Source organism: Malaclemys terrapin, chromosome 1 (genome assembly GCF_027887155.1).
Source record: "Malaclemys terrapin pileata isolate rMalTer1 chromosome 1, rMalTer1.hap1, whole genome shotgun sequence".
Classification (NCBI taxonomy): domain Eukaryota; kingdom Metazoa; phylum Chordata; order Testudines; family Emydidae; genus Malaclemys; species Malaclemys terrapin.
Genome location: NC_071505.1, coordinates 36,352,597 through 36,364,260, shown reverse-complemented (window position 1 = coordinate 36,364,260; position 11,664 = coordinate 36,352,597). Strand labels below are relative to the sequence as shown.

The 11,664-nt window shown below is 41.5% G+C and overlaps 1 long non-coding RNA gene across 1 annotated transcript in view; it reads left to right on the top strand.

Annotated features, from left to right (window-relative positions):
- Window positions 1-7,761: 7,761 nt before the first annotated feature.
- The window catches only part of LOC128833474 (uncharacterized), a 43,424-nt gene continuing 39,521 nt past the window's right edge, over window positions 7,762-11,664 (top strand). Inside the window, exon 1 of the long non-coding RNA XR_008444249.1 lies at window positions 7,762-7,847. This is a non-coding gene — a long non-coding RNA (uncharacterized LOC128833474). The remainder of the gene's footprint in view (window positions 7,848-11,664) is intronic.

Below are 11,664 nucleotides of genomic sequence, written 5' to 3'. Positions count from 1 at the left end.
TGTCACACATTGAACCAGGCAGTCACATGCACCAGACTGTGGAAAGAATGTGTAATGCTTTGGATAGGAAAGTGCCCCTTTGTGTGTGTTCCTCCTCTGGGTGTCTGAGAGGGTTAACAGACCAGTCTCCTCATCTGACTTCTTAGAACAAGGACATTTTCAGTGGGTGATACAGTGTGTATTTATTCTGAATTTCAGAGTATAGTTTTTGAATTTCTGAACTGACTCCTTTGACATCTTAAGGTACTAACCCTAAGTAAGAGACATGTCATGGATAGCTGTTTCTCTAGATTTCAGTGAGATAGACTTTACGGGAGCCAGATTATACCTGACAAAAGCTGCCAAGTCAAGTTTGTGACATTTAGGGAGAGTGAGTGTCCATTTGCTGTTGAGAGAATGTCCATTTGACGTTGTTCAGAGCTAAATAAATAGTGTAAATACTTACAGTGAAAAATCATTTGATATCTTAAAATGAATTTGCTTCAGCCATGTTCGTCCCCGTTTTGTGTTCAATTTTTATGAGCATTTAAATCATTTCATTTCATAATACAAATGTTCACGGAAAGCAATCTTTGAAGTGAATATCACTATTTTCTTTGGAAAGAGCGTATCCAATCAGAAATCAGAAATATCATCATGTGGCTTATCTGACTCACCTCAGTTAAACGTAGCTCAAATGTAGACTATTCCCAATAAACCTACATAGCAAGAATATTCAAAAAGATATTTGTCAAACAAATTGACAAATGAATACATAGGGAACCCCTCCCTTCCATCCTGTTCCCAACCAGGAACAGGAGTCACACTAAGATGAACTCCATACCACACAGGTGCTGTAAACTATGTGAAAAATCCCCACTGAATGAAGCCTGCTCCTTGTATGGCAAAATTGCACTGGTTTTGTGGCTGACAGGACAGACCACTACCACCACAGAAGTAGGAGCTATATTTGCCTCTAAATGCATGTGCTACTCTGGAAACATTCATCGGAATCCACAGACCAGAATTGTTACATTTAAGGTCAAGTTCCTAGCCTTACCGTAAGCAACAGCATTAATTTATACAATAGTAACATTAATTTATACAATAGTAACACTACAACTATAAAGGAAACAATAAGAAGTCTCATGGTATCCTAACAATGCCGTTCTAATCCCATGTATAATATTAAGGGCTGAGCATAAAACATCTTGTCCTTAGATAGAATTCTTCCAATTCCTTCCTTATCTCTGCTTATCTACTCTCTGTTAAAGGCATATCAAAACATTTTGTGCCACAATGTTATTTATGCTATAGTTAAAAGCCTCTTAATACTTTCCTAAAGTGAATGTGCCTGTACAGTACAGTATGTGCTCAAATGATTGTTTCCAGAATTAAGTCATTCAGTACATCACACGTGACCATCTAAATATTCCCAATTGTTTTACCATTTTTATATTTGTTTGATCTCTTATCTTTATTATTGCTGCATCTTATGCCATTGTTGTCTGGGAGCACTTAAACATGGATTAAAGAATATCACTTACATGTTTCCATATCTATTATTTTCCTGAAAACGATTATGCTGCTGATGATGAGCCTACAGCTCGTTTAAGGGGTTTATATTTTTCATTTTGGGCCTGATTTTCAGAGCTGCTGAATACCTTCCATTGATTTCACTTAGAAATGTGGGTGATCAGCACTTGAAGTAGGCATAAAAGGGCCTAATTTTTTTACCTGCACACATACGCTTAAAAAGAAAAAAAGATTAACAGCCAACGCAACTGTAGATAATGGATAATGTAAAATGAATTCAATGATGAGAAAAGTGGGCTTCTGAATTGTGAGAAAATAAATGCTTCCTATTGGGAAAATAACTGGTTTAAATATATGAAACCTGTAAAGTGCTGACCATTATTATAACTTTATTGCCTGAGACCACCACAAATTATTTCCACACATGCCAAACACAGTTCTGCTCCACCTTCATTATAAGATCAAATCTGTTTAGCTAACAACTTGTGTTGGTCCCTTGAGTAGTGGCTTAAATTAGAACAATATATATTAACTCCTGATAAATGCTTCTTCTCAAGTAATCAAGCTAAGGAATCCCCGAAGATCCCATTTTTACCTGTACTAAGCACGTACAATACTGAAACGTAATAACTTTCCAAAATTTCTTCAAACAGTGGAAGCTTTTGTTTTACTGTAACGATAGTGTGGGAACAAATATTTGTTTTCTTCCTGTTTTTAGAGCTACCCAAATGCTCATGTGGGAATGAAACAATATCCTTGTGTGCAGATGTTATTTGCAGGGAATGTTATCCTCAGGCTGACACCAGTTCGAAGTAGTCTTAGTTTGGATTGGAACCAAGTGAGGCAGCATCCTTCCCTAAACAAGTCTCACCTGGCTTGCACCTGGAGGTGTTCTCAGAAATGCATTGTGGAGATGACCTATCCATACGCAAGATCAAGAAGCAGACAAAGTTTATTGTGCACATTTTATAAAGATGCTTTTAGATAAAACAAAACTCTGTAGTGCTACTAGTAATCTGATTCTATGAACAAAGGACTGATGATGACAGTCAAAAAGATGTGAAAGATTCAGCTATTGCCAGGATTTAGAAAAATTAACATTAAGCAAAAGAACGTATGGAACAGCCCGCAGTGCTTTCCGCAGCTCCCATTGTCCAGGAATGGCAAACCGCAGCCACTGGGAGCTGCAGGCGGCCGTGCCTGTGGACAGTCAATGTAAACAAACTGTCTCGTGGCCCACCAGCGGATTACCCTGACAGGCCGCGTGTGGCCCGTGGGCCAAAGGTTCCCCACCACTGCTGTAGGCCCTAACCTAGAATTTAGGAGAGCCAGATTCAAGTTCCTGCTCCACCACAGCTGTCCTGTTTCACCTGGGGGGAGGGGGAGTTAATATATCTGTGCCTTAGTACCCCATCTATAAAATGGGCATGATAGCACTTCCCTATGTCACATGGGTGTTGTGAGGATAAACCCACTGAAACTGTGAGGCACTACTAATTATAAGAGACTACAATAGTGGGCCAGATAAATATCTAAACTAGAAGCTGAAACCTTTCAAAACCATCAGCCTTGTGCTTCTCAGCACAGTGTAGGCATTGTGGCTGAATAGGGCTTATTGCTTATGGGACATGACTCTCTGCACACCATCATTAATAATATTTTGGTAGCATGCATACTGTGTTAGGTCAGTGGTCCCCAAACGGAGGGGCACACCCCACAGAGGAACATTCAGGGGGGGCACGGCAGGGCCTGGGCCAGCCCCCATGGGGGGCAGGGAGGGAGCACCATCCACCCTGCTCCACCCCCAGTCCCAGCTGCAGCTCTGGCTGCGGCCCAGCTCCCAACCAGGGCTCTGACCCTGGACCCAGACTCAGCTCCAGGGGTTGGGGGAGGAACATGATGCTTACAGATTACATAGGAGTAAGGGGACACATGACTTAAAAGTTTGGAGACCATTGTACACACATGAGAGTACTTGCCCTAAAAGGAAAAAAAGATAAAACACACAAACCAAGTGTTCCAGACCTGTTTATTTAGTTTTGTTTTGTTTTATATTATAAATCTATGACCTATCCTCCACTACCACTCTTCCTGAGCCACTATTAAATGGCTGAATTCTTATAGACATCATAGCAGAGATTTATATTGAGAAAAGATTTGAATGGGGAGATGGCAGTAGCTTTGCAGACCAACTCAGGAAAGACATTCCATGTGTAGTGGATGGCATGGGAGAAAGTGAAGACATCAGGAGATGGAGTGAATAAAGCAGCAAATGAATCGGGAGGTGCTTTATGGGAGGGTAGGGTGACACAACAGAAGAAAAGGCTGGATAAGTATGAATGTGTAGAATTATGCAGGGTCTTCAAGGCAAAGCCTTTGACTGGATGCAAAAGTGAAGGATGAACCAGCTGAGGGATTCAAAGAAGGAATGGCATAGTCCAACTGATGGGCTAGAAGGAGTATAACAGCAGTGCTTTGTATGGGTTGGAGATAACTTGGAGATATTGTGGCAGAAGAAACTGCATGATTTGGATACAGCCTTGATATAAGGGTAAAGAAGAGAGAGGGAGAGAGAAGTTGGCAATAACCCACTGCTTACAGGCTTGAGGAATAGGGAGGATGGTGGTGTGTGGGGCCACTGAACGATCAAGATGCTAAAGGAGCACTCAAGGACGATAAGGCCATTGCGGAGAAACTAAATGAATTCTTTGCATCGGTCTTCATGGCTGAGGATGTGAGGGAGACTCACAAACCTGAGCCATTCTTTTTAGATGACAGATCTGAGGAACTGTCCCAGATTGAGGTATCATTAGAGGAGGTTTTGCAACAAATTGATAAATTAAACAGCAATAAGTCACCGGGACCAGATGGTATTCACCCAAGAGTTCTGAAGGAACTCAAATGTGAAATTTCAGGACTACTAACTGTAGTCTGTAACCCAAGGATTGGCCAAACAAACCCTTTGGCATGCAGCTTGCCAGGGTAAGCACCCTGGCAGGCCAGGCTGGTTTGTTTACCTGCCGCGTCCACAGATTCGGCCGATCGCGGCTCCCACTGGCCACAGTTCACCACTCCAGGCCAATGGGGGCTGCGAGAAGTGGCGGCCAGCACATCCCTCGGCCTGTGCCGCTTCCCGCAGCCCCCATTGGCCTGGGATGGCGAACTGCAGCCAGTGGCAGCCACGATCAGCCGAACCTGCGGACACAGCAGGTAAACAAACTGGCCCAGCCCACCAGGGTGCTTACCCTGGTGAGCCGCATGCCAAAGGCTGCCAATCCTTGCTGTAATCTATCATTTAAATCAGCTTCTGTACCAGAGGACTGGAAGATAGCTAATGTGATGCCAATTTTTAAAAAGGGCTCCAGAGGTGATCCTGGCAATTGCAGGCCTGTAAGCCTGACTTCAGTACTGGGCAAACTGGTTGAAACAATAATAAAGAACAATATTGTCAGACATATAGATGAACATAATTTGTTGAGGAAGAGTCAACATGGTTTTATTAAAGGGAAATCATGCCTCACCAATTTACTAAAATTCATCGAGGGTGTCAACAAGCATGTGGACCAAGGGGATCCAGTGGATATAATGTACTTAGATTTTCGGAAAGCCTTTGACAAGGTCCCTCACCAAAGGCTCTTATGCAAAGTAAGCTGCCATGGGATAAGAGGGAAGGTGCTTGCATGGATTGGTAACTGGTTAAAAGATAGGAAACAAAGGGTAAGTATAAATGGTCAGTTTTCAGAATGGAGAGAGGTAAATAGTAGTGTCCCCCGGGGTCTGTACTGGGACCAGTCCTATTCAAAATAATCATAAATGATCTGGGAAAAGGGGTAAACAGTGAGGTGGCAAAATTTGCAGATGATACAAAATTACTAAAGATAGTTAAGACCCAGGCAGACTGCGAAGAACTACAAAAGGATCTTTCAAAACTGGGTGTTGGGCAACAAAATGGCAGATGAAATTTGATGTTGATAAATGCAAAGTTATGCACATTGGAAAGCATAATCCCAACTATACATATCAAATGATGGTGTCTAAATTAGCTGTTACCACTCATGAAAGAGATCTTGGACTCACTGTGGATAGTTCTCTGAAAACATCCACTCAATGTTCAGCGACAGTCAAAAAAGTGAATGGAATGCTGGGAATAATTAAGACAGGGATAGATAATAGGACAGAAAATATCATGTTGCCTCTATATAAATCCATGGTATGCCCACATCTTGAATACTGTGTGCAGGTGTGGTCATCCCATCTCAAAAAAGATATATTGGAATTGGAAAAGGTTCAGAAAAGGGTAACAAAAATTATTAGGGGTATGGAACGGCATCCGTATGAGGAAAGATTAATAAGACTGGGACTTTTCAGCTTGGAAAAGAGAAGGCTAAGGGGAGAGATGGTCTATAAAATCATGCCTGGTGTAGAGAAAGTGTTGTTTACTACTTCTCATAACACAAGAACTAGGGGTCACTAAATTAAACTAATAGGCAGCAGGTTTAAAACAAATAAAAGGAAGTATTTCTTCACACAACGCACAGTCAACCTGTGGAACTCCTTGCCAGAGGATGTTGTGAAGGCCAAGACTATAACAGAGTTCAAAAAAGAACTAGATAAATTCATGGAGGATAGGTCCATCAATGGCAATTAGCCAGGATGGGCAGGGATAGTGTCCCTAGCCTCTGTTTGCCAGAAACTGGGAATGAGTGACAGGGGATGAATCACTTGATGATTACGTGTTCTGTTCATTCCCTCTGGGGCACCTGGCACTGGCCATTGTCGGAAGACAGGATACTGGGCTAGATGGACCTTTGGTCTGACCCAATAGGGCCATTCTTATGTTCTTATGTTCCTAATAGTGATGACGAGTGGTGGGGCACATGCTCCCTGCTATGGAGTATGGCTGAAATGCCAACTGTTAGCGCTATATTTGTTCATTATGGCTGACATGATACACTAATAACGCCGTCAAAAGGTAGTTAGGGTTATTTTCCTTTTTCTATTTATTTAACAAAACAAATAAATGCCCAACTCAGCTTAATGCCTTTACCCTGTATCTCTCTTTAATACATATGAAAGGAAATAACTGGTATTCTCAACATAGGTGCTGGAACTAGGGTGCTGGGGTGCTGCAGCACCCCCTGGCTTGAATCACCCCCGTCATATACAGGGTTTGCAGTTTGGTTCAGTGGCTCTCACTCAGCACCCCCACTATACAAATGGTTCCAGCACCTCTGATTCTCAATAACATTTCTCTTTCATAAAAAGTTAGTAACTAAAACACTAATGTCACTTGTAACTTTGAAGGAAAAACATATTTTAAAACATTCAGTCTGACCTGACACGTTGTAACACATCATATCATGTTATGCTAAGGCCATCAGAACATGTCTGAATGTACAGTGAACAATGATAACCCAACATGACACATCTGAAGTGGCAGAACAGCTTAAAAAATTAAAATCTTCCCATTCCCTCAAAAGTGTGTGTTTATAAAAGAAAAATACTGTGGTTTAATTATGGCTTTTATAGGGGTTTCTTCCAAAGTACTCAATGCCAAAATGATCACCCCCAAGAGCAATTACAATTTTTTTAAACTAACTAGTCAGTTACACATAACCAGAGGGCATTAAATACCACTACATATAGAGTAAGTTTCTATATCCGTAGAAATGATCCATGGCTAAGGCTATGCAACAATGTTCATCAAGGATCCTAATGTTCTTTTGGAGTGATCCAAGACACAATAAAATTGAAGATTATATGGATCTGCAGGAAACACTTCCCATACATAAGCAAATTAGATGTCTCCACACTATTCTTGACCAATAGTTTAATCACAGTCTTAAAATAATACATTTACATCTGTGTTAAAGTCCAGCCAGATAGAGTTTATTTGGGTTGATTAATTATTATTTTCCATTGATTCAGAAATTGACAAAGATGTGCTTAAGAAAGCTAATAGGGTATAATCCTACCCTCAACCTCTCCCTCTTGCTCCTGAAGGAAACACAAAAACGACAGGAAAAGGTGGTAGTTGATGCTGGCATTGTTGGCAGAGAAGTGGGTGGACATAGGACCCAAGTATATGTAAAGTAGGGAAGGGCAGAGTTCAAAAATACTTGACCTGAAGACAAGAATTACAGACTTGATATGGTGACACAGAGGGATGATGAGGGACAATCAGAGCTTTAAGTCATAGGTAGTGGTTAAAATAGATCAAAGTGAGATGTGGTGCTCGTAGCACAGCTGCTATAGAGGAGGGAGAGACGTGAGGAGGTGCTATTTACCCAAGCCGGAGAGAGGAGTTCAGCTCTCCCACTTTTAGCAGGAAGGTGAGTTGTGGTCTCCCAGATCACTTTAACACCTGCTTGCATGACCTGTCCTAAAGCCTACTGTACTCAAAGGGAGTCCCTTGATTTCAACGGGCTTTGGTTCAGGCCCACTATGTTCTTTATATAATGAGTCTTTACTAAGATCTCAGTTTTGATCCAGATTTTCAACCACAATCATGAATTTATTTGCTTATGTGGGTTTATTTCACACCCTCACCATTAATTAAATGCACGGTTTTGTATTTGAATTTTCTTTCCCCAGTTTTATTCCTTCTTCTTTTTTTTCAGTAGTTGCAGTAGAATTCACTGCATTGTGCAGTGAGAGTTCTGAATACTAATCACAGGGCTTTTCCCTTTTTCCTCCCTGACTACATTTCTATTACTGCAGTCACAAGTATTGTTAACATTCAAGCCCATAGCAGTTGTGAGCCAGGTTGTAGTAGGAGAATGTTTTGATTCCACTAAAAGGTTCGGCACAGAAACATAATGTTCTTGTTTCGCAGCTATTACAGGGCAAACTAGCATGAACTTTTGAAAGTTAATATCTAATTTTCTAGATGCCTGCTGCCGATTTGTTTTCATTCTGCTTCAATATAGCTGGCTATGGGGAGGGATTTTGCAGAGATTACTACTGGGCTCATTATTATTGCACTAGCAATTCTGAAAAACAAAATACCAGCTGATGATGACATAGTTATACAACAAAATAACCTGCTTAGAATACAGGCCCTGAAATGTGCCTTTAAGGGAGATGTTGGGATTACAATCTTGTAACTTTCATAAAATTGAGTTCTCTTTTATGTTATATGCTTGTTTTGGTTGCAAAACTGGATTTAAGTTGGGGAGCAGAGGGCTCCAAAATAGAGCTGGGTAAATAATTGATTTTTTTGGTTTCCCTCAAGCCTGAAATTTAGAAAAAGTTCAGCAAATTATAAAGGTCCATATCTGCTCAAACCAACATTTCATTCAACCCAACATTTCATTCAACCCAAAACATTTTGTTTTCAGACATTTTTAAACAGCTAGCTTCACAAAACTCATGGAAGTGGTGATGTTGCTGCCCCTAGCTGAGGAACTGCATCCTGAGTTTCAGAGACTTCCCAGTTGGTATCCTGGACGAGCCCCCACTTGTAACGCTGACAGACCCCAGTTGCCGTAAAAAGCAACAGAGGGTCCTGTGGCACCTTTAAGACTCACAGAAGTATTGGGAGCATAAGCTTTTGTGGGTAAGAACCCCACTTCTTCAGAGGCAAGTCCACTTATGCTCCCAATACTTCTGTGAGTCTTAAAGGTGCTTTTTACAGATTCAGACTAACACGGCTACCCCTCTGATACTTGACCCCAGTTGCAGTGGGTAGGATGGAACCTGGGACCTCTAAAGCTTAATGTATGAGCTTCTATTGCATGAGCTAAAAGCCACAGGTCTATTAGCCAAAGCTGTAGCAGACTCATCAATCTCTAGGGGGTCTAGGTGCCACTAAAGGGGGACAGAGCACCATACCAAGCAGGCCTGGGTTACATAGGCAGTAACAGAGTCAAAGCCTCTGAGTACGGTCTAACCATGTGGGGTAAGAGTCATATTGTGCTAGTGTGAGTTACTCAAGCACATATTTAGCAAGCTCCTTCAAAAAGAATGGGGAAGTTGGTGAAACTTAGCCGTGTTATATTACAGACTGGGGTTCTATTCTCAGTTCTGCATGAAGTGACCTTGTGCTTTCTCTCAGTTACTTTATGTACTAAGTGAGTGCAAAATATTACTTCCGGTAAGGTGGGGAGTATGAGGTATGAATAATGGTTAGGAAGGACACAGAAATATTAACAACAGTCAGGGAAGAACTCTGGGACTAGAATTCATACTCTCCTGAGGTGCAGTTCAGTGCAATGTGTCCCAGCTACAGGTTGTTATGTGGCAGAAGCTCTTTCTCACCCTGCACTGACTCCCACCCCCTCAGGTGTGCATTTAAGTATTTTATAACCAAGAGCTTGCAAGATACTGTACTTAGCATACAAGCATACAAGTTACCAAAAGGATAAAGGAAATGTTAAGGAGCAGACCCGCTGACAGTTATTGAATAAGGGGAGGTAAGCCAGGATTCTCACAAGAAAGAATATTAAAGCCTTTGATGAAGTAATTAGTAACATTTCAAAAGCTCTCCCTCTCTCACAGTACATTTGTTTCTGTAATTGTGATACACTGGGAAATTTAGCTTTCAATTGCCCTGAAACTCATAGCAGCTACCAAGGGTGAAGACAAAGTAATTCCGGTAGATTCCCAATGACAGATAAGATTTTAAACCTACATTTCCATATTAACTTTGTAATGTTTCCATACTATTCAGAGGAAAGATCTGCTTGCTGTGCAGTGTCAGTCTCTCTATCCCCAAAACCCAAGCCCTCTGCACCTGAGAGCAGCTTGGAAGCGAAGACCACATGCCTCTCATGCCCCACATCTCCCCTTCTTCCCACCACCACACCCAAAAATAGGTGTTATACACATCCTAAGAGTTACTAGAGGGTGAAGGTAACACCTACCTATGGACTTTCATTCAGGGCACAAGAGAAAAATTACTACCAAGCCCCGTCCTTGTTTTATTTTCATCAATTCAGCTAGAGGGAAAGCTAGGAAAGCTCATATCCCTGACCACTGAAATTGAGGCAACTGCCTATTGTTGGTGTGAAGGCCTCCTCCTAATCTTCAGTTGAGTGGAAGTCTTTAGTCCAGGGGTAGGCAACCTATGGCATGCATGCCAAAGGCGGAATGCGAGCTGATTTTCAGTGGCACTCACACTGCCTGGGTCCTGGCCACCGGTCCAGGGGGCTCTACATTTTAATTTAATTTGAAATGAAGCTTCTTAAACATTTTAAAAACCTTATTTACTTTACATACAACAATAGTTTAGTTATATATTATAGACTTATAGAAAGAGACCTTCTAAAAACATTAGAATGTATGACTGGCACGCAAAACCTTAAATTAGAGTGAATAAATGAAGACTCGGCACACCACTTCTGAAAGGTTGCCGACCCCTGCTTTAGTCCATTCCCTCTTCTTCCTGAAGGGGCTCTGGTTTTGAACTGTCATCCATGAAGCATTCATGTCTGGGCTACACTCCTCCCTGAAGTGTTTCCCTAGCTAAGCAATAGTCAGCTAGATAAGAACCTAATCTCTCCTCTTAGCATGTTGGGGGTTGTGCTATGCACTGAATCCCTGACAACATTCCTGTGACCTAGGCTAGGCAGTGACTCTATTCCTTGGAAAGATGACATGCTTAGGTGCCTAAACTGACACACTGCAGCTTTATATGGAAGATGTACACTACAGAGTAAGATCAATCTCTGGCTTTGGATAGTCTGAGTTTTGGCTGATCTCCAGCTGCATAAAGGCTGTTTAATCTGGATAGTGCCCTATATATTAGATTCCTGTTTGGTTTTTATACATCTATTCCTTTAACTGAGCTGTTCCCAATTTGTGGTCCAAGAAGCTCTTCAAGGTGGCCAACGGAGCTATTCCCATCACACTGGTGAAGCATCCATCATCTTTCAAGTAGTGATGTTTAGTACAAACTGCAGCCTAGTCCAGGACTTTTAACCTTTCTAGAGACATTTTGATCAACTAAATGCAGCATGAAAAACAAAACAAAACAAACACATTTCTCTGTAATTATTATTATTATTTGTATTACCATAGAACATAGAACCATCATGGACCAGGACCTCACTGTGTGAGGTGGTGTACCAACAACCAGAAACAATGGTTGCTTAATGCTTGCCTCTGCTGGGAATTTCTTTAGTTCAAAGTCAAATGCAAACTAACTTG